Source organism: Hylobates moloch, unplaced genomic scaffold (assembly GCF_009828535.3).
Source record: "Hylobates moloch isolate HMO894 unplaced genomic scaffold, HMol_V3 SCAFFOLD_32, whole genome shotgun sequence".
In the NCBI taxonomy this organism is placed as follows: domain Eukaryota; kingdom Metazoa; phylum Chordata; class Mammalia; order Primates; family Hylobatidae; genus Hylobates; species Hylobates moloch.
In genome coordinates this window covers 2161354-2182223 of record NW_026652307.1, presented here as the reverse complement: position 1 = coordinate 2182223, position 20870 = coordinate 2161354, and positions in this window count along the sequence as shown.

The window sequence follows — 20870 nt, the reverse complement described above, 5'->3', positions numbered from 1 at the left end:
ATGATCACACCTGCAAGTCTTTAAAGCTTGTAAGATATCTCTGGGGATTGGGGATGTTCGGAAAGAGTGGGGTTTCCTTTATTTTCTTTCTTACTTCCTTTCCTACCTTCTCCACCTGCCTTTTAAATAAAGAATCAGAGACCGTGGGAGGCAGAGAATTGGACAAAGACAGGCCCAGCTGAAGAGCAAAGAGAAATCCAAGAAGAGGAGTAGGTTTGATGGCTACCTGATCTGAGAAAACCCAGGAGCCTCTTGTTTTAATTAAAGTCATTTTAGAGAGTTTTGACTTTGATGGATTGAGAGAGTTGGGTTTTTTCTGCAGGATGTGGGGCGGCACACAGCAGGAGCTGCAGTGTTCACTGGAGGCACTAACAGGACTTGGAGTCCGGGAGCTGCCCAGATGCCACGGAGGCCCCAGGCAGAGGAGGACAGCCGAGGACTTCCAGGAGTCACGGGCAGTCTGAGGCCCAGACGTGGCAGGCTTTTCTGGCATCTGAGTGGAGGAATGAAGGGGCAATCTATGGATTTATGAGCAGGATTGGCTATGGAAACTGTAGGGCCCTGGCTTAGAAGGAGTAAGAACTTCAGATCATGCATTAAACCGCGAGCGTCAAGCCCTTCTGAGCCCGGGATCCAGTTCACCTGTGAAGGTTGCCTGCAGCTGAAGCCCAGCAAAAAAGGCTGTTGAGTCTGGAGACCCGGATTTGACACCATATCCTTTAGGGAAACCAGCTTTAAACTCTCCCAGCCTCAGTTTCTTTCTTTTACCTTTTCTTCTTTTTTCTATGTGTTTGTCTATCTGCAAATATCTTTATTTTGAAATTTGTAAATGATAGTTTTTCTGGGGACAGAATTTTAAGTTGACAGTAGTAGCCCCTTAGTTGGAGGATGTGATTTCATTGTCTTTCGAGGTCAGTTATTTCTGGTTAGAAATTTTCTCTGAGACCAATCATGGGTTAATTCCTGGTGGCTTTAATGTTTTTCTCTTTATCCTAGACATTCTGCAGTTTCAGTATAAGGTGTCCAGGCAGGTATTGCCATTCAATTTATACCAGTTAGAATTGGTTTGACTTTTCAGTTGAAGGACCTCGCTCCTCCACTTGTTTCTGGAAGACTTAGTGTTCTCCTCCAACGCTGCCACTCCAGTGTTCTCTGGCATCTCTGGAGCGCCTGTTTAAACTTTACTAAGTGCCTATTCTCTCCATTTCTCCTTTGCCTGCATACTTTGATATTTTCTTTTTTCCCCTATTTTTGAGTCTGAGTTTAGTATTGAAAACCCGGGACTGTCATTAGAGACTGTTGTGGGTTATCGAGGGGGTACATTTCTCCGGGAAGCTTGTTCCTGTCAGTCAATCCACGGTGGTTCCTAGGATCTCTCCTTGCACAAGGTGTGTGTGAGGAGCCCAGGACACACACGAATAAGTCTCCAATTTGTTCAAAGTATATGCCATCGTTTTAAGCCCTCAACATAATTCCATGATGTCTGTATTCTTTGTGTCCTCATTTTATGGACTGTGAGGTAAACTGGGGCACAGAGGGGTTACCAGCCTATGGCCACATAGCTAGAAATTGGTCCTCACCTGAACACATCGTGCCCACCTGTACTACTGTATAATTAGTTAATGGCAGCTGAGGGTGAGGAACGAAGGCTCAGAATAATTTGATGGAGAAGGTATTTTTAATTAAAACATTGAACAAGTAAAACTCTTTGATTGAAAAATTGAAACTATTAAAACATTCTATGTAGGGACTTCTTGCCCCCTCCCTGTCCTGTCCTCCCTCCCTCACCTCCGCCCCCAGAAAGCCACTGTCACTACTGTCTGGAGTACCTTTTCATCTTGCGTTGTGTGAGCGGGAGCAAACACGAACACTAGTCTTGCTTCTCACTACTTTCCCACACAAGTTAGCATATAACACTTCTCACGACATTCTCACACAAGTTGGCCTATAACACTGTCTTCCTCTGCCACCACCTCTGCCACCGAGGGTGTGGGTTTTTTTCCTGACACCAAACACATGTTGTTTTCCCACACCAGTTATCCAATTCTACAACACCAACCGAGTGTCCAACAACTGAACCCAATTCTGACTTTATCTACGTGGAGTAGCATCAGAGCCAGCAAGCTAAGATCTCAATCCTGCAAGACTGCCCCTACTTCAGACACCAGCCACACAAGTGGGGTTTCCAGCTGATCCACATTTCTTCCCGGCCTACTACAAATTTGGGGGTTCCACAAGCTAAGCTAGACCCCCATGTTTGAGAACTCATCAGAACAATTCCCAGAACTCAGGGAAGTACTGTGTGTACAACTTCAGCTTTCCTATAAAGGGTGTGACCCAGGAACAGTCCCATGGAAAACAGGCAGAGAACGAAGCCCTGGGAGAGGAGGTTTCCACCGTCCAGTACATCCATGTGTTGGCCATCGTCGAAGCTCCCTGAACTTACTTAAGGCTTGTTATGGCGGTTTCATGACCTAGGCCTGATTGATTAAATCATTGGCCATTGGTGACTGAACTCAAGCCCAGAGGTCAGGGGATGGAACAGAAAGTCCAAGGGCAGGGAGAGAGCTTTGTCCCCAATTACTCCTGTGCAAGTGCTGGCTCCATTGTGATTGGGCCAGCGTGGGTACTGTGTCCATCCTGAGCTAATCAATGGGCTTGAAGGTTACCATGTAAGGAGTGGCCTAGGCTCTCATACTCGGCTTTTGGACCCAAAGGAAGTTTGGATGCTTTTTCCAGAGGAAGGAAAAATGGATAATGAGCAGCAAAACCCATCAAGGGCCCATCGCAGGTACCTGGTAACCCAAGAGCCTTGATTAGGACGGTGTGCCTGTCTAGAATTATGTGGATTAAATGCTTCTTCCAAGAGAAGCCATGGATGGTTTCCATCAGTTTCCAGCCTCCAATATGAAATGAATCTCAACAGGCTTATTCAGATGCTTCTTTCCAACCATATGTGTTGTCCATGTTTCTCACTAGAGAAGACCTGGTGACATCTTCCTTTATTTCTCTCTATAACCTGTGGTCCAGCAAACAGCCTAATGTTATAAGTAGGAGAAAGATATGTTTTTTTTTTTTCTTTTTTTTTTGAGACGGAGTCTCGCTCTGTCATCCAGGCTGGAATGCAGTGGTGCTATCAGCTCACTGCAAGCTCTGCCTCCCAGGTTCATGCCGTTCTCCTACCTCAGCCTCCTGAGTAGCTGGGACTACAGGCGCCCGCCACCTCGCCTGGCTAATTTTTTGTATTTTTAGTAGAGACGGGGTTTCACCGTGTTAGCCAGGATGGTCTCAATCTCCTGACCTCGTGATCTGCCCGCCTCAGCCTCCCAAAGTGCTAGGATTACAGGCATGAGTCCACATACCCGGCCAAAAGAGATGATTTAATGGGAAAATTGAATTCTGTTTTTGAAAGTGTCAGAGGAGACTTGCTCCCAAATCACAATGTAACGACAAGCCAGCGGCCAGTGAGCAAGTGACATCATGACAGGGATGCCCAAGAAATTATTATCACAACCATATCCCAGTCATACCTGAGGTCAGAGTATCTGGAGTTCAAAGGTTTAACCTTAAATATCTTAAGTATGTATTCACTTGGTTGCTAGGATAAAAAACCAGGGGAACCTTCTTCCTGGTAATTAATTGATTAACCTTGGGACCTGGAATCAGGGAGCCCTACTTATAGGTATAGGTTTCGGGTAAGGAAACACCAGCCTGCATTGGAATTGCTATTAGACATTCTCCAAAGTGACTTAATAACAGAGGCACTTCCTAGTGGCTCAGGCAGCTTCAGATATGACTTGAGTTTAGAACTGTGGTGGATGCGCCTTTTCTCTTGGTAAATACTAAATCAGCATTAAAAAAAAAAAAGCCAGTTCTTAAGAATCTCCTATTTCCCAAGCACTGAAGTCGAAGTGAGGGTAACTCCTTCACGGGGCTATGAGGCCTTCCATGATCTGGCCCTTGTTCATCTCTACAAGCTCATGGCACCCGACTGCTCCTGAAACTCCAGCCACAAAAGGCTCCTTGCAGCTGCCGGAATTCCTGTTCACCTTGTGACCTTCAATTAGACTGTTTTTCTGCCTAGAATGCTCTTCTTTCCTCTCGTCCTACCTCCACATCCCCTGGCTAGCATAGATTCCATTCCCTCCTGGTCTGGGTCCAGCCCCTCCATGGCTCTGTGTTTGATAGCACTTATCAGAGGATGGCATGGCAGGCCATCGCCCACTGTCCAGTCTCAGAGCAGAGCCACACAGAAGCACAGTCCAGGCACCAAAAGGTGACTGGAGGGCTCTACTTAATCTCCCACACGCTGCGAAGGGAGAGACGAAGATGATCCATGCTTCGTAAAATTTCCCCGTTTTCTCTCTTGCTTGTTTCCTTCACCCCTGCAGCTGCTCCCACCTCTCTCTCGACACGTCCTTAACGATGTCTTGCACAGTCCTACCAGAGAGCCTCTTGTCCTCAGCTCTTTTCCCCAATTCTACCTCCCAGAGGGTCTGGAGAACTGGCCCAGTGTGTGGAGATCCTCTGGGGTGGTGGGGAGGGTGAGGCAGTAGAAAACAAAGCCGAAGGGAGAGGAAGGCCCGAGGCTGGAGACCTCGTGGTTAATTTGTAAATAGTTTATCTTCTGCATACTTATTTTGTCACTTTAAAACATAACTTGTCCCCTCTGTTCGTCTCCCTTGGGAGGGGAGAGTTGATGTCTGTTGTGTTTGCTGCTGTAATCTTAGTACTTAGACAAGTACTTAGCACTTGATTGCAGTCCGTAAACATTTGTTGAGTGAAGGAAGACACGAAGATAAGCACCACATGGTCCGTGCCTTGAGGGGCTCACAGTCTAGTGAAAAGGCAAGCAAACAGACAGACGGATACCGGCCCAGGAGCTCAGGGACTGACAGAGTGCAACGGAACCCAAGGGGAAGCAGGTCTCTGCTGGATCGACGCAGTGTAGACACCTGCTACCTGACAAGGCTCTCCTGTCTGGGGACGTAGGCTCTAGGAGCCACCACATGTGTTCATCAAAAGGCATGCTGGTGTTTCTTGATTCAGATCAGTGCTAATTGTCTCCTCAGGGGAACTCGCAGTTCTCATTTTCTCAGCAATCGGGTGCGATGAGCCTGTAGAAGATGCTTTTCCAGAGCTGTTTTAAGACTTTTGCAGGCCCTGGGCGCAGTCATTTTCAGAGGTTTCAGGCCACGGCACGGCGATGCCATGAAAATGCAGATGCATCCCATGCTAGGTAATTATCGGAGGACTGTAAGATTTTCCAAAATGTTTATCATATTTCCTCGGAAAATTATGTGGAACTGGGCTCGGTAAAAGTGACAAGGATTTTATATGTATGTATATATATATATATATATACACACACATATATACACATTATATATGTATACACATATATTATATATGTATACACATATATACACATAATATATGTATACACATATATACACATTATATATGTATACACATATATACACATTATATATGTATACACATATATATACATTATATATATACGCATATATATATACATATATATATATATACACACACACACAGGCTGAATCTTGCTCTGTTACCAAGGTTGGAGTACAGTGGTGTGATTTCAGCTCACTGCAACCTCCGCCTCCCAGGTTCAAGCGATTCTCCTGCCTCAGCCCCCACGAGTAGCTGGGATTACAGGTGTGCACCATCACGCCCAGCCAATTTTTGTAATTTTAGTAGAGACGGAGTTTCACCGTGTTGGCCAGGTGAAGTGACCTGAAGTGATCCGCCCACCTCGGCCTCCTAAAGTGCTGGGATTACAGGTGTGAGCCACCACGCCCGGCTGACAAAGATAATCATAATTTGAATTTTCTTATGATTTTTAAATTTTTTGATTTCATTAAAAAGAAATTATTTATTTTGCTTGTGAGCACAAAATTATAAGCAACTCATATGGTTACGTATTAATAGAGTCACAGTTGACTAGTTGACATAATGTTTTGTTTTGAAGGCGTGTAATGAGGCATTTATCAGTTTTATTTTGCAAGGCTGTTTTTGTTTTTTCACCTTGCTTTGCTTTGTTTTGTAGTTTGGAGCCAATAGATTCTATTTGTTTCGGCCCTCAGATACAGGCCCTTGGAAGGCTGCTAAGCCATAGCTTTGTTACTGTTAGGAATTGTCTGAGGCTAAAGCAGCTCTTGGCTGCCATATGGTTCTTTTCTACGTGGGTCCAAGTGTTGCCTAAATTCAAATGATCAATCAAGACAGAAAGCAAAATGCATGACGTTTTGTTAGCTTTGTGTCAGTGAGCTATTGCTTTACAGCAGATCACCCCAAAATTTAGTGGCTTAAAAAATAATCTCCCTCCCACCACCCCCCATAAATGAATGTTTCTGCTCATCTGGGTTGAGCTGGGCTGATCTCGACTGGGCAAGCTGGTGCATCTGCAGTCAGCTGGTTGCTTGACCTGGGACTGGCTGGTCTGGCATGGCCTTGGTTGGGGTGACTTGGCTCTGCTCCACATAGTCACTCATCTGCAGGGTAGCCTGGTTTGTCCTCATGGGTAGCCTGGCTTGCCCTCACGGTGGGGCTGAGGGGCCCAGTGGGGGACAAAAGTGTTAACGTTCGGAGACTTGGGTCTCTGAGGCCTGGCTCCTATATGTTCTATTATTTGAAGCAAGTCAAAAAGCAGCCCAGACTAAAGTGGCATGCAAATAAACTCTACTTCTTGATAGCAGGAGCCATAAAATCACATTACAAAGTGTGTGGATGTAGAACGAGGGGGAGAATTGGAGTTATATCTTCGTAACAGCTGACTAGCAAATCTATGATTTATTTGTGTTTCAATATTACAAGGAAATGTTTAGCCCTCACAGAAAATATTCCTTTGCCATATTCAAATCCTGTCTGTTCCATACAATGTAATCAATGTTACCTTGATCTATGTCAAATGGCAATGATGCAAAGTGCACATTTGCTAAAATGCTCTTTTACCACATGGAGCGGCGTGGCATCAATGTGCGCACCTGGCCCTCGTGTTTTATCGGAAGCCTCGAAGGCTGGCGAGTGAGAGCTCGGGCTCCAGGCTCTGTAACTCTGGTTTTCACCAGTTGTTTTCTAGGTGTTGTTTGAGCGACTAAGTTAGCCTCTCTGAGCTCTAATACTTTTGTGACCTGGGGAGAGCAAGGTTGCCTTCCTCTTGGAGTCGTTGTGAACACTGGATGCACATCAAGGGCTTGGCACAGGGCCAGAGAGGTTGATCAATGTTTGCTCTTACTGAGCTCAGAACCAAGTCTGTGTTCAGGGAAAGTTTGTTGAATGAATGAATTAATGATGCAAGCCCAGCTTTTCCAAGGGCAGAGAATCTGTGAGCAAAAGAAAGCATAGAAATTTATGCACCCTTTTGGGGTCTCTTTCAGAAGAAAACTGCTTCCTCATCTCCCATCTTATGTTGAGTGCCTGGGTTGTTACATAGCTGACAGGTGAATAACCAAGACAATTGAAGGATGGGAAGAGGGCTTTTTCTCAGATCTCTAAAATGCTTTTTTTCCTCTGTTAGAATACTAAAGCCATGATGACAGCAAAGGGTGACAGAATATGACTGGAGGAGTCCCAAGCTCTTTTTGATCCAGGCTTGGATGGGGCTGGGTGGAAGCTCCTCTTCTGATGGACAGTCATTGCTGGAAGACAGATGGGACATAATTGTGGGGGCCCCTGTGGGAGAGGTTTGAAATGTCTCAGGGAAAGAAGGGGCTGTGAAGGGATCCCCTGAGGACACTGGTAACATTTGCAGTGGGACACTTTGGCTCACAAGAAAGCTTCTGGGCATGGGAATTTCGGAGCCCAGATGGTGGGAAAATCCTCAAAAAACCTTGGGATTTGGGTCTCTGCAGCTGGGCAGCAGCTGTGGGCCTGGAATTAGAGCCAACCACAGGTGGTACCACCTGCTTCAGTGACCACATATTTCCCACCCTCGTCACGGAGGCTCAGCCATTTCTTCCTCAGAGTTTTGGGAAATGTGGAAGAAGAATCGGAGGAGACCATTTGTTGAAAGGATTAGGGAGACGGGTGTTCAGCCTGGAAGCCTCCCAGAGGCTCAGGGTTAGTTACCAAAAAAGCCCAGAACAGCAGAATGTGTGCTGTTTTCCCTGATGCCTCAATTAAATCATCCTCTGACGTCACATTTTCTGCACCTGCAGGGTTTGCGGTCAACACTTGGTAATGTGGACTCCATAAATTTCGAGTTTATAACTGTTCTGACAGGGCATGGATTAGAGCTTCTTTTTGAATTATCTATGAAAAAGCAAATTAAGAGTATAATCCTGACTGCATGGGATGTGCCCAGCCTTCTAACTGGAACAAACTCTTTCCTGGCCTTTTCAAAGTATCTGTTACTATGTAATAAATTAATAGGATATTTACAAATGGTTCTTTTCCAGGTCTACCAGATTTCTGATAGACCATATTCTCTTAGTTCTTATTGTACTTGAAGTAATACTTAAGGTCACACACAGTAGCACTTTAAAGTAGCTAATTACAACTATTTCCTTTATGATGCACATGGAAAAACTTCTTCACCTGCGATGAAACTGAATAGGCGTTAAGGCTCATGTCTAGAGTCAGGCAGCTTTGTTTTCTACCCCAGCTGGCCTGGTTGGTTCCTTAATTTCTCTGAGCCTCACTTTTTCCGCCTGTAAAACGGGAATGATCATATACCCAAGGACTCCTGCCAACAGTCAGCACCAATGTGCCAGGTGGACCACCGGAGGACTGCAGCCTCATGAAAGATCGCAAGCTAGAGCCACCCAGTTAAGCCTCTCTAGATTTCTTGGCCTGCAGAAACTTTTAAGATAATACATGCTTTTGTGTTCTACGTAAATTAATACTACTTGTAATGGTACTGACATATAGGATTACCAAGGAAGATATTCAACAATGCAGAGCAAGTGCTGAGTATGGTTTTAGCATAAGTACGCATACATGGCAAAGGCAGGAAGTTTTACACTAATGTTTGAAAGGAGAATGTAGATAAAATGTACATGCTCACAAATAAGAATTGAGGTAGGGTTGTTAATTTCACAAATAGAAATCCAGGAAGCCCAGTTACATTTACATTTCAGATGAACAATACATAAAATGTTAGTAGAAGTATGTTCCATGTAATAATGGGATATTCACTGAAAAATTATCACGACTTATCCGAAGTTCAAATTTAACTGTGTTCTGTATTTTATCTAGTAATCTAGATCGAGGCGATTTTGTTCCTCATGATCCAATGGGCATCTGTCTCTGATGTGGTTCATCCCTTTATTCTCTAATTGAAAAAATATAAATTTTTTAATACTAACATGAATTTTGGCATTTTTTTAAAACCTGGCAATAATACAGAGGAATTGACATTCTCACAGCATACCAGTAGAAGTGTAAGTTGGAATGGTTATTATATAAACAGTTTGTCAAAATGATTGAAGAACTTGAAAATGTTCATACCCAAGTTTTGATTACAAAGATATTTACCATAATGTTACTTAAAAATCACAAAATACCTGGAAAAAAACCATTGCTTAAATGATAGTAATAATCTGACATGTTTCTCTACATTTTCCAGCAAAAATCAAGACATCCTCTGAAGACTGTCAATGAAGATTTTGTGGGAGTGAGAAAAAATAAGCAATAAAAATGTAGTCTCCTTGTCTGGCTATAGTCTGGCCTGGAATGGATATTTTGGAAGTGACTCGTCACGTGCAGGAAGGACTCTTAGGCCGTATGTGCAGGCCTCTCTGCAGTTCAAGGCTGATTTACAGAGCATCAGCACTGACTCCTTGACAGAGAGTCTGCGGGTCCGAGGAACTTGAAGTCAGAATGTGAGACTGAAGTCTCAGGAACACACAGAATTCATATCAAGTTCCTTTTACACATAACTTGTTAAGAAGAGCATGTTTGCCTAAAGTGGGGTGCTCCTCACAGATTCTGGGAGCACAGAAGAGCTCAGGAAGTGCTGGGGACAGAGTGGAGGCTGCTCTGGGAGGACCCTGGTGTGGTTTCAATATCAGCGTGGTGCCAGGTTCTCTGTAGCGCCTTCTTTCTCTGTGAAAGTGGCCACCTGTTGCTGAATCCTGGAATGTTGGATGGGCGAATGGAAGCCTGACCAAGCCCAGGCTGGAATTCACAGCCTGATTCTGGGGACTGATGGGTTATTGATTCCTTGTGACATTGACTTGCATGAGCTGACACCCCTTGGCCTTCGGTTGGGGGCTCAAAGAGTTTAGGGCGAGGGTACCTAAGAGGACAGAGAAGATGGAGGAGTACAGCATGCAGTTCATCTCTTCCCCGTCCACCCCTGTGGTGTGATTTCAGCCACTGAGGTTGATTGGGGTGGACTGTGAGCTCCTCCCTCCAGCTAGGCAGACATGGGGCCTACAGGAGGCAGGCAGGTGTCAGGCTTAGGAGAGTGCTCTGTGGCTCCTTCTGCTGCAAACCCTGGCGCAGCTTCAGGGCCAACTTCCCCGCTTGGCACAGTGAGCACAGGGCCTAGGGCCCATGAAACTTTTAGGGTCCTATGAAAATACTTTGATTTCTTTTTTCTTTCTTTCTTTCTTTTTTTCTTTCTTTCTTTCTTGTCTTTCTCTTTCTTTCCCTTCCTTCCTTCCTCTCTTCCTTCCTTCCTTCTTTCCTTCCTTCCTTCCTTTCTTCTTTCTTTCTTTCTTTCTTTCTTTCTTTCTTTTCTTTCCTTCCTTCCTTCCTCTTTCCTTCCTCCCTCCCTCCCTCCTTCCTTTCTTCTTTTTCTTTCTTTCTTTCTTTCTCTCATACTCACATTCACATGCACAAACACAGATGCACACACTCACACACTCAAACACACCCCACCCCCAAATCCTAGCCATGGGACTGCATATATGCTTTCTCTCTGTCTAGATGCCCCTCCGTCTTGGGGTACACCTCCTCATCCTTTGAGGCCCTACTCAAAGGCTCCTTCCTCCAAGCAGCCTTCTCAATGCCTGCCGGGATACCGAGGCAGAAGAATGATCCCAGGGAGCTTGCACCTGCTTTTAAAACCCTTATCATCTCATCGAACCCTCACGAGAACTGCAGAGAAGGAAACAGGGCACAGACAGGTTGAATTACTTGCCTCAAGTCAAAAAGCCTTTCTGTTAGGAGCCAGGGTTTGCACCCAACACCCCTCCTCTGGGCCTGAAGGCTTAATCGCCACATGTGCTGTGGTCTCTGGAATGGATTAGCCCCCTAGGGCTCTTGCAATAGCTTGTCATCTCTTAGAGCTTTGACTACACTGCAGAAGGCTTCCTGGATGCCACTACCCATAGGATCAGCTTCTAGAAAGCAAGGACCAACCCCAGAGCGCCAGGGCCATGCTCCATCGGCTCTGTATAATTGTTACCACAAGGCCCTCTTGGCTCCGGTGTCCTTCTGAGCTGTTTGAAGGACTGGCTGGAAAGCTTCCTTTTCATCAGGATCCATCTCCCCGACTGCTCCCTAGCAAACACCCTCAGTCTCCCCATGCTGGGTGCAGATGTTGTTTTGCTACAAAGTGAGCTTGTCCCCACATAGCTGAACCCTGACACCCTCCCTGCTCATCAGCGTCCCATCTCTTCTCTTGCAATACACCATGCTTCGCAAAGATGACATCTCTGGGCCACCCAGTCTGACACAGGCCATGTCTCAGTAACCCAGAGGGTCCTTCTCCAGCCAGCTTACATCCCCGCTGAGATTTAGAAAAGGCCCCGAAGTGACTTACGCTCCACACAATGCGGCCGCCCATCGTGATGGATGTGACGTTGTTTCATAGCAGACACATGAAAAGATTGCAAGGCAGACCCCTTTCTTCTTGTATCCTCCTCCACATTATTTTTATTGATAACATGTGCCTGGCACACATTATTCTAAGCACATATAATGCATTATCTCATGTAGTTCTCACAACCATCCCATGAGAAAGTGTTATCATTATCCCTACAGTGCAGATGGGGAAACTGAGGCAGTGATCAAAGAACTTGCCATGGTCATTCAGAGGAATGGGGCCAAGTTTCCAGTCCACAGCACTTAGGCCTCTGCAGGCAGTGCTGGCAAAGATGCTGCCCATGCATGTCTGGGGTGAGGGCTGGCTCCTGCTAGTGGTGGATTAACACTGCTTCCAAATATTAAAGTCTCTTCTGAATGATCCCGGCCTGCATGTGCAACTAGAGAAGAGTTAACATTTACCAGACCAAACTTGCTGCTCCTACCCCCACCCACATGGGTAGAATCTCTGGGGCTCCCCGTGGCCGTCTCGAGGAGTGCAGATAGCAGGTCCACTGGCCATCCTCTGGCCCCACCAGCCTTTTCAGGACAAGCCTCCTCCACGTTCTTCCAGAACTTCCACAAGAAAACAAATATGCAGAGTACAGCGGTTGCTGAGAAGGTAACGTGCTTGGGCCCCAGGCCCTTCTGCCTTCCTGGTCCCTCTCCTCCATAAAAAGGATTCCCAAGTCTGTGTCCAGCAGCACTGGTGTAAAGAGCATATAACCCAGCTGCTTCCAAATTTGGCGTGAATGTGGATCCTGCAGAGCCCAGGAAGGTGGCAGGGGGATGGATGGGTCTGTTCCAGGAGTGAGCAGGGAATTCCCTCTGACCCACTGACTTAGGAGCTGGTCATGGAAGTTTTGAAATTCAAACTCTTTTTTTTTTTAGTATAAAATAATACATGCTCATGAGAGTGCAAAACCAAATGAACCATGACTGAAGGCCATAACAGTAGGAAGAAAAAGCCTCCTACCTCCTTCACCCCAACATTGCATTTTCCAGAAGTTTCCCATATATACACACACGGTATGTCCCTCTTACATTCCAGCAGCTACAGTGGATCCTCCTGTGTGTGCTGGTTTGCACCGGATCCCACTCTAGGTGAAAGATAAGATAGACATTCCTTTTCTCTGGTGGATCCACTGGGACCTCTCTCCATGTTAGCTTCCATGGGGTGGAGGAGGTCCTGTCTGTCTTGGTCCCTGGTGCAGTTCTGTTTTGGTCCAGGAAATATTTCCATTGAGTGGAGAGGCACAGCTCAGCTCCTGCCAGCCTGCTGTGGAGTTGGAGCCTCCTCACTTGAGGCTGGGGGTGTGGGCGGTCGTAAACTCATTGCCGTAAGCAGTTCTGCTACGGCAGAGCCTTGTATCTTAGACACGTGCACTAGTGCGTTGGGAGGGTAAATTCCTAGAAGGCCATTGTGAAGTCAAGGGTGCATGCGCTTTTAATTTTGATGGATGTTGTCAGATTGCTGCACGTCTGAGGAGGCAGCAGATCGTTGACTGTTGGTGCAGTTTCAGTTCTTTTTTCTCGGAGCTTCCTGTGTTCTTCCTGTCCAATCGTCTCACGCCCAGAGGCACAGAGCTGGTGAAGATGGAAGCCTCTGGAGCTGGCCTGGGGGGCTGTGAACCCAGCTTCTGTCCTTGCTGACTCTTCCCAGGCCTCTGTGTCCTTGTCTGTAGCATGGGTGAATGTCAGTACTGACTTCAAGGGCCGATCTGAGGCCTCATGAACTCACCTCCCAGCCACCAGCATCCCCAGGTGCACACAGATCAAGGGAACGAGCTGTGGTCATGGGACATGAGTTTGTTGGACTCTGGAAGGCCTGGCAGTGAGGTCTGGGGTGGCATTGCCCTTGGAGTTGTTGAGGGATGTTGGGGACAAAGTATGGCCCTTCTGAGCAGGCCACCCCTGCTGACCGTCCTCTCCTCTTTTGAAGTCCCAGAGATGAGGTGGTCTGTTTAACTACAGACAGCCAAACAGAGGCCCAGAGAGGCAAAGTACGTTGCCCAAGGTCACACAGCCCATCACATTATGGAGGAGATCCATATTCATTATTATTACAATGTTCGCTTTTTCATCTGATTTTAAAAGAAATTAAAACATTTTCGGCCAGGCACAGTGGCTCATGCCTGTAATCTCAGCACTTTGGGAGGCTGAGATGGGCGGATCTCCTGAGGTTAGTAGTTGAAGACCAGCCTGGCCAACATGGAGAAACCCTGTCTCTACTAAAAATACCAAAATTAGCTGGGCATGGTGGCGCATGCCTGTAATCCGAGCTACTTGGGAGGCTGAGGCAAGAGAATCACTTGAACCCAGGAGGCGGAGGTTGCAGTGAGTATGTGTGCCTGTGTGTGCATGTGTGTGAATGTGCATGCGTGTGCTTGTATGAGTGTGTGAGTATATGTGTATGTGTTTGAGTCTGTGCTTGTGTGTGTGTGCATGTGAGTGTATGTGTGTTTGTGGCCTGTGTGTATGTGTGTGTGCTTATGTGAGTGTATGAGTGTGTGCTGTGTGAGTGTGCATGTGTGTGAGTGTGTGTGTGACTGTATGAGTGTGTGGGTGGGTATGCATGTGTGAGTGTATGAGCGTATGTGCTTGTGTGTGCATGTATGAGGGTGTGACTGTAGGCATGTGTAGTGTGTGAGTGTGTATGTGCTTTGTGTGCTTGTGTGAGTGTATATGAGTGAGTGCATGCTTGTGTGAGTGCGCATGAGGGTGTGTGTAGGAATGTGTGAGTGTATGAGTATGTATGTGCTTGTGTGAGTGTGTGTGCGTGTGTGTGTGCATGTGAGTGTGCATGTGTATGAATGTGTGTGCGTGTGTGTGTGTGTGTGTTTGTTGCTAAGGGAGAGGACTTAGCATTAGTGAGCGGCAGGAGACAAAAGGGGAAGCAAGTTTGGGGCTCATGCAGTCACGTGACAGGCTCTGGGGCTTCCTCTGCAGGCCTTAGGGAACAAGCCTGGTTTGGAAGCACTGAGGCTGAGGTGGTAGTGACAGGCCCTCACTTGGTTTCACCCTGGGGGTGTGGGTGCGCACAGGAACAATAGCTGAGCAGGCAAGAGGGGACAGAGGCTGCATGCAGGGCCTGAGCCACCTAGAAGGAGGCTGCTTTCCCAGCCCGGCCCTCCCGCAGCGCCTGTGTGCTCATAGGTAAATCCTCTTCCTGAGAGATTTATGGCTGGTGGCTGTGACAGCTCTTGTGTCCTTTGCAGGGGGAGCTTGGCTACTCCTGACTTGGGCTTAGGCAGAGCACAGTTCTCTCTCAGAAAGTCTAGAGGCTCTCAGCTGAGCAGAGCTTTAGGGCAGCCCCAAGTTGCTCTGTGAAACAAGGTGCCACCAGGCAGCCAAGGTGACAAGGGGCCCGCCATCTGACAGGGTGGCTTGGATTTGAAGGAGGTCACTGGACGTCCGTGCGGATGGCCCGGGGCCCTGGCGTGTGTCCTCCTCTCATCTGCACCTGGTCCTTGCCCCAGCAGCTGGGTGTGTTGTTAGGGAAGGAAATGAGAACAAGGAGTGCTCTCTTGGGGATGCCATGAGGGTGGCGCAGCATCTGCTTTGCACTGGGCCCATGTCGCTCCTTTGCCAGGTATGTGAGCTGGCTCAGCCCTGTGGGGACCAGACACTTGGGCATGTGCTGGGAGGCATGGCTTTTGACACTTGCCATCCCTTACTGAGCTCTGCGCACTGGCCCTGGGCTGTGCACTCAGCTCGCCTTGTCCCACTGAACCTCACCACAGCCCCCTGGGGAAGGAACAATCGCTGACTCCCTTCTGCAGATGTGGGAACTGGGGAAAGCAGTAAAATTGAAGAGGAAGTGGGTGAGGCTGACTTGGACTTTGGACCTTTGTCTTGAGAGCCCACAAGCTTGGCCTTGTCACCATTTCTTCGGGCGAGGGTTTCTCAGCCTCGGCACTCCTGACATTTTGTGCAGATCATCCTCTGTGGTGAGACCATCCTGTGCATTGTGGGGTGTTTAGCAGCATCCCTGGCCTCAACCCACTACATGCCAGTAGGTCCCTCCTGTGACAACCAAAGATGTCACCTTGAGGGCACAGTCATTTCTGGCTGAGACCCACTGCTTTAGGGAAACGCTAAGATGACCTCGAAATGTCACCAGTTTCCCCTTTTCCTCCAACCCCAGCCCTAGTGCCACCCCTCTCTGCTTTCCTAACCTGCGGACAGTGAGCTCTCAGGTTCTGTCACCCGCATGAGCGTGAGCCTCTATCAGCCTGGAGAGACGGTCCTGGAAGTGGACACTTCTGCCTGCCTTTCTGGTCACTGGTGCTGCCTTGAGCAGAGTGCCTGTGAGTTTTGGGGGATTGGAACGAGCCTTCAGCACCTCCCTGTGCCACTCTAGCAAGCCTTGGGTCACGCTCAGGCTAAGTTGTCTGAGGGATTGAGAGGGTGACAAGATCCCAGGGATGTTGAAAGTTGTCTGCAGAGCACTAGTGAGAGCATGGGGATGTCGGCACCCCAACACTCTGCCGGCAGAAGTCAGAACAAAGCCTCCCGTCATCAGGAGCTGGGGCCCAGACTTGAAGCTCGTGTGTTCTTTGATCCAGCTGTTCACCTCTGGGAAGAATCCCACAGAAGTGTAGGCATGTCTGCTGAAGGCTCTTCATCCCAGCCACTGTGTGACAGTGTGAGGAAGAGGAAATGAGTGCTGAACAGCAAAAATACAAAGAAGAAAAGCCAATGGCTGCTGCACAGATGAAGACAGACTGGTTACCAGTCTCCATGGTTTTACTCTCTCCCTGTAGCTGTACAATTAGCAATGTGACTTCATGGCATCGCCCATCAAGAAGTGCAGACCTTGAATACAGGCTGGTCTGGGGCTTGCTCTGGTCAAGGGGCAGAACGAATGACAGTCAGCCTAGAATGAATGACAGCCAGCCTAGAATGAATGACAGCCAGCCTAGAGTTCCACACATCGGGAGGCTTGCTTGATTCTGAGCTCTCCAAACCCTGTCTAGCCACCATGAGAACAAGCCTGGACTGGGCTGTAGAGGGTGAGAAACAAGGAGGAGGAGAGCCCAGCTGTCCCAGTCAAGGCCATCCTCGTCTGCTGACAGCCAGCCAAACCCCAAACACAAGAGAGAGTCCGGCCAAGTACAGCAGAGTTGTACATCTGAACTACACCTAACCACAGATGAGTAAGTCCAGAGAGTCTAGAGGAACCACCCTGCTTACCCCCGGACTCACAAACAATAATCATTGTGTCTTGTTTCATAACATTAAGTTTGGGGCTTGTTTGTTATGCAGCAAAAGCCAACTGATAAACAGTGAATAGATCAAGGCTTAGATAGAAGAGCTGGTTTGCTCGAAGTCACATTACTAGTTGATCTTGGATCCAGAGTGTAGACCCTGGCCCTAGTGGAGTCAATTCCCATAATAACATAACCAGAGTCAATAAGGGGTTTAATGAAACAACCTTAAAAATCTTCCGGTAGAAATAAGCTTCATGTCATGACTGCACGTGGCCCAGAATCTCTGCAGTGGCCCTCAGCTTCTAGGCTGAGCAGCAAGAGAACATCCGGGAATGTTTATAGCTCAGACTCTATTTCTTAGCACTTTGTGGGGGCTCCTGGCTCATGGAAATGAACATCTTGGGCTGCACTGAGGCAAGAGAAATGCAATAGAGGCAAGGATTCCAAAAGCAGCTCTAATACAAGTAACAGCAAAGCTCCCTTCATGGAACACATGGCTGGGAGGACCTCGCAATTCTGGAAAGGCAAGGCTCAGTGGGGGAGATGTGAATGCTCTTCCCTGCTTTGGGGGCTTGGTCCTAGGGAGCCAAGGCTGTGCATCGCAAACGGAGGCCTTGGGGGAAGGCGGGCAGTTGAGTAGCAGCTTGGACTCAGTGCCATCCTGCAGAATTTCTTTGATCTCAGCTTTCCCGTGGTAGCATAGGGGTAATAATTGTCCTTCCCCATTAGGCAAAGAAGCAAGAGAACAGTGTTCCTGAAAGAAAAAATGCTGTACAGAAAACTGTAGCATAGTGGTCAAGTCTGTGCACTTTAGGCCAGGTATGGTTCTTGCCTCTTAAGAGCCGTGTCAACCTGGATAAGTTGCTTAACTTTTGGAACCTTGTTTTTGTCATTGTAAAAGGGAGGGAGCATTTGACCACAAGAATACAAGGACAGTGATCATGGACAGAGGCCACGGTAAGCCTCTTCCCCAGATTCCCCTAGCCCAGGACCTGTCATGTTATAGGCTCTGGATAAATCATGGCTGAATTCACTGAAAAAAATAGTCACCATTCACTGAATACCTACTACATGCCAAGTACTTTAAATACCACATCATCAGAGCTTTCCAAAGAAACAGATTATATTCATCCATTCTCACGCTGCTAATAAAGACATACCTGAGGCTAGGTAGTTTATAAAGGAAAGAGGTTTAATTGACTCAGAGTTCAGCATGGCTGGAGAGGCCTCAGGAAACTTACAATCATGGTGGAAGGGGAAGCAAATACGTCCTTCTTCACATGGCGGCAGGAAGAGAAGTGAGAGCAAAGTGAAGGGGGAAGCCCCTTATGAAACCATCAGATCTCACTTACTTTTACCATATGGGGGAGACTACTCCCATGATTTAATTATCTCTACCTGGTCCTGCCCTTGACACATGGGGATTATTACAATTCAAGATGAGATTTGGGTGGAGACACAGCCAAACCATATCACAGACCAAGTAGGATATACATACACGGATAATGAACTGGCTCCCATGACTGTGAGAGTTGACATGTCTGACCTCTGCAGGGCAGGCCAGTAAGCTGGAAACTGAGGTAGCATTTCTATGTCACAGTCTCAAGGCAGAATTCCTTCTTATTCAGGAAACCTCAGTTTTTGCTCTTAGCTCCTTCAACTGATTGGCTGAGGATCATCCCCATTATTGAGGGTAACCTCCTTAAAGTCAACTGATTGCAAAGGTGAGTCATTTCTACAAAGTATCTTCGCTGCAACATTTCAGTCAGTGTTTGGCCAAACAACTGGCACCATAGCCTGGCTGCCAGATTCTGGTTTGTGCTGCTGTGTGACAGCCAAGACCACCTATACTCCTTCTCTGCATAGGTGTGCAGAGAAGGAGCAGGTTTGGGGGGCCATTATCACACACCTTACATTCTAAAGGCAGGCTGTTTCCACACCATGGCACTGTTTCCACAAATGTGCTTTATAAGCAGCTTATTTTGTGGCTGGTGATTCCCTTCTGGGGGGAAATTGCCTCCTCTCATTCTTTCAAGATTGATCAAAATCAGTTGTGTGTGTGTGTGTGTGTGGTGGGGGCAGTGAAGGGTGACTGGTTAAAGATGTGAATTTAGACCCCAGCTCCATTCCAGAGCCAACCAAATTGTAATTCACTCTGAGCTTTTCCTAATATTAGGTTTGCGCAAAAGCAATTGCGGTTTTTGCCATTAAAGTAATGCCAGTAAAGTAATGGCAAAAACGGCAATTGCTTTTGCACCAACTTAATAGAATAGAGTCAAATGTCAAAATCCCAGGCCAGCAGGAAACGGTCCCTTGCTGCTCTCCCAGTCTCCCTGGGCAGCGGGACCCACAAGCACAGCCCTCTCTTCCTGTATGCCATTCTGTGGGATTCTGGAAAGTCCAAAGGGATGATCTAGGGCAAAGAATCACCCATGGGCCAGCACCACGAAGGCCGGAATAGTACATGCCTGAGGCCTGGGTCCAGGGCTTGCTTCCAAAATTGCACTCGAGGCTCTCTTGCCTTTGGGATAAAAGACCAATTCTCTGATAAGGCTTGTGATATTGATTTTTAAAAAGTCAAAAGAAGAATATTTTTTGGTACAAATAATGATATGAAATTCAAATTCTGGTGTCCACAAATGAAGTTTTATTGGAACACATTCATGCCTGTTCATCTGCCAATTGTCTATGGCTGCTTTCTTGACACAACAGCAGAGTTGAGTAGTTTTAATAACCACGTGACTTACAAAGTCTAAGATACATACTACATGGCCTTTTACAGAAAGATTTTCTGTTCCCCTACCCCTGTTTAGAATTGTGCAGCCTTCCCTGCTGGTTATTAAATAACCACCACCCTGAGCTCCCAAAAGCCCACTTCTAACCCTCCCCAGGAGCCTTCAGGACCTCTCCCAATCTATGGATAAAGCTTGTCTGTCTGGAGAGCTCTGGAACCCTGTGAGAGCCTACACATGTGTTGTTCTTATTGATCGTGCCCACTTTGTATGTGTGCATTGTAGTTTGAATCCCATCCCTGATTTTCTCACTGCTCCTTCAATGATGCTTCCTCCCTGCCCCAGAGTCTTAGCCCATGCTGTTACCTGTGCCTGGGATGTGCTTCCCTACATCTCCACCACCATGCACGAAGTCTGCAAATTCCTTCTCATCCTCAGATCTTGTCTGAAGTATCAAGAGGTCCTTTTGTCCTCCAACATTAGGTCTGGTCCTTCCTTACACACTTTGGAAGAAGGTCACTGTGCAGCCACACTTGAGAAGTAGCCAGTCATCCTCCACTCCCTGAGGGCACAGTATCTACATAAACTGTTTGGAATTCTTCTGCCTGGGAGATTTATCTCTGTTCTCGAATTTATTTACTTATTCAATCATTTATTAAATCAGTGTGGTCTCATGGATATTTATTTTTACTTTGGGTTATGATTCAATAACATTTTATGTATTTTATTGCACAAATTGTCCCAACTTTGGGCACGGGGAGCTCTTTCAGCTGGCTCCTGTGTCCCTTTGACATAGTCTCATTGTTGTTAGCGGGATCTTTATTACTTGCTTTACCATTTCCTTACTTTCTGGCACTATAAGACACCCCAAGGTCATCTTGTATCAGTCCTACAAGAAGCTACTTTCCCAACGGTCCTTTGTTCCTTTTACTGAACAATGATATTAGAAACCAAGATCTGGGTACAGGTGGGCTCATTGCTATAGGGATGCTGTTGCTTGTAGACCATCTCAGTTGACAGAGTAAGGGGATCCGATTGTGCATATTAACCCATGTATATGCACAGATCTATAAATATTTTTATTTGGAACCACCTGTATCTGTGTAAAGCTCAACGTGAGTTCACACTAATGTCTCCAACT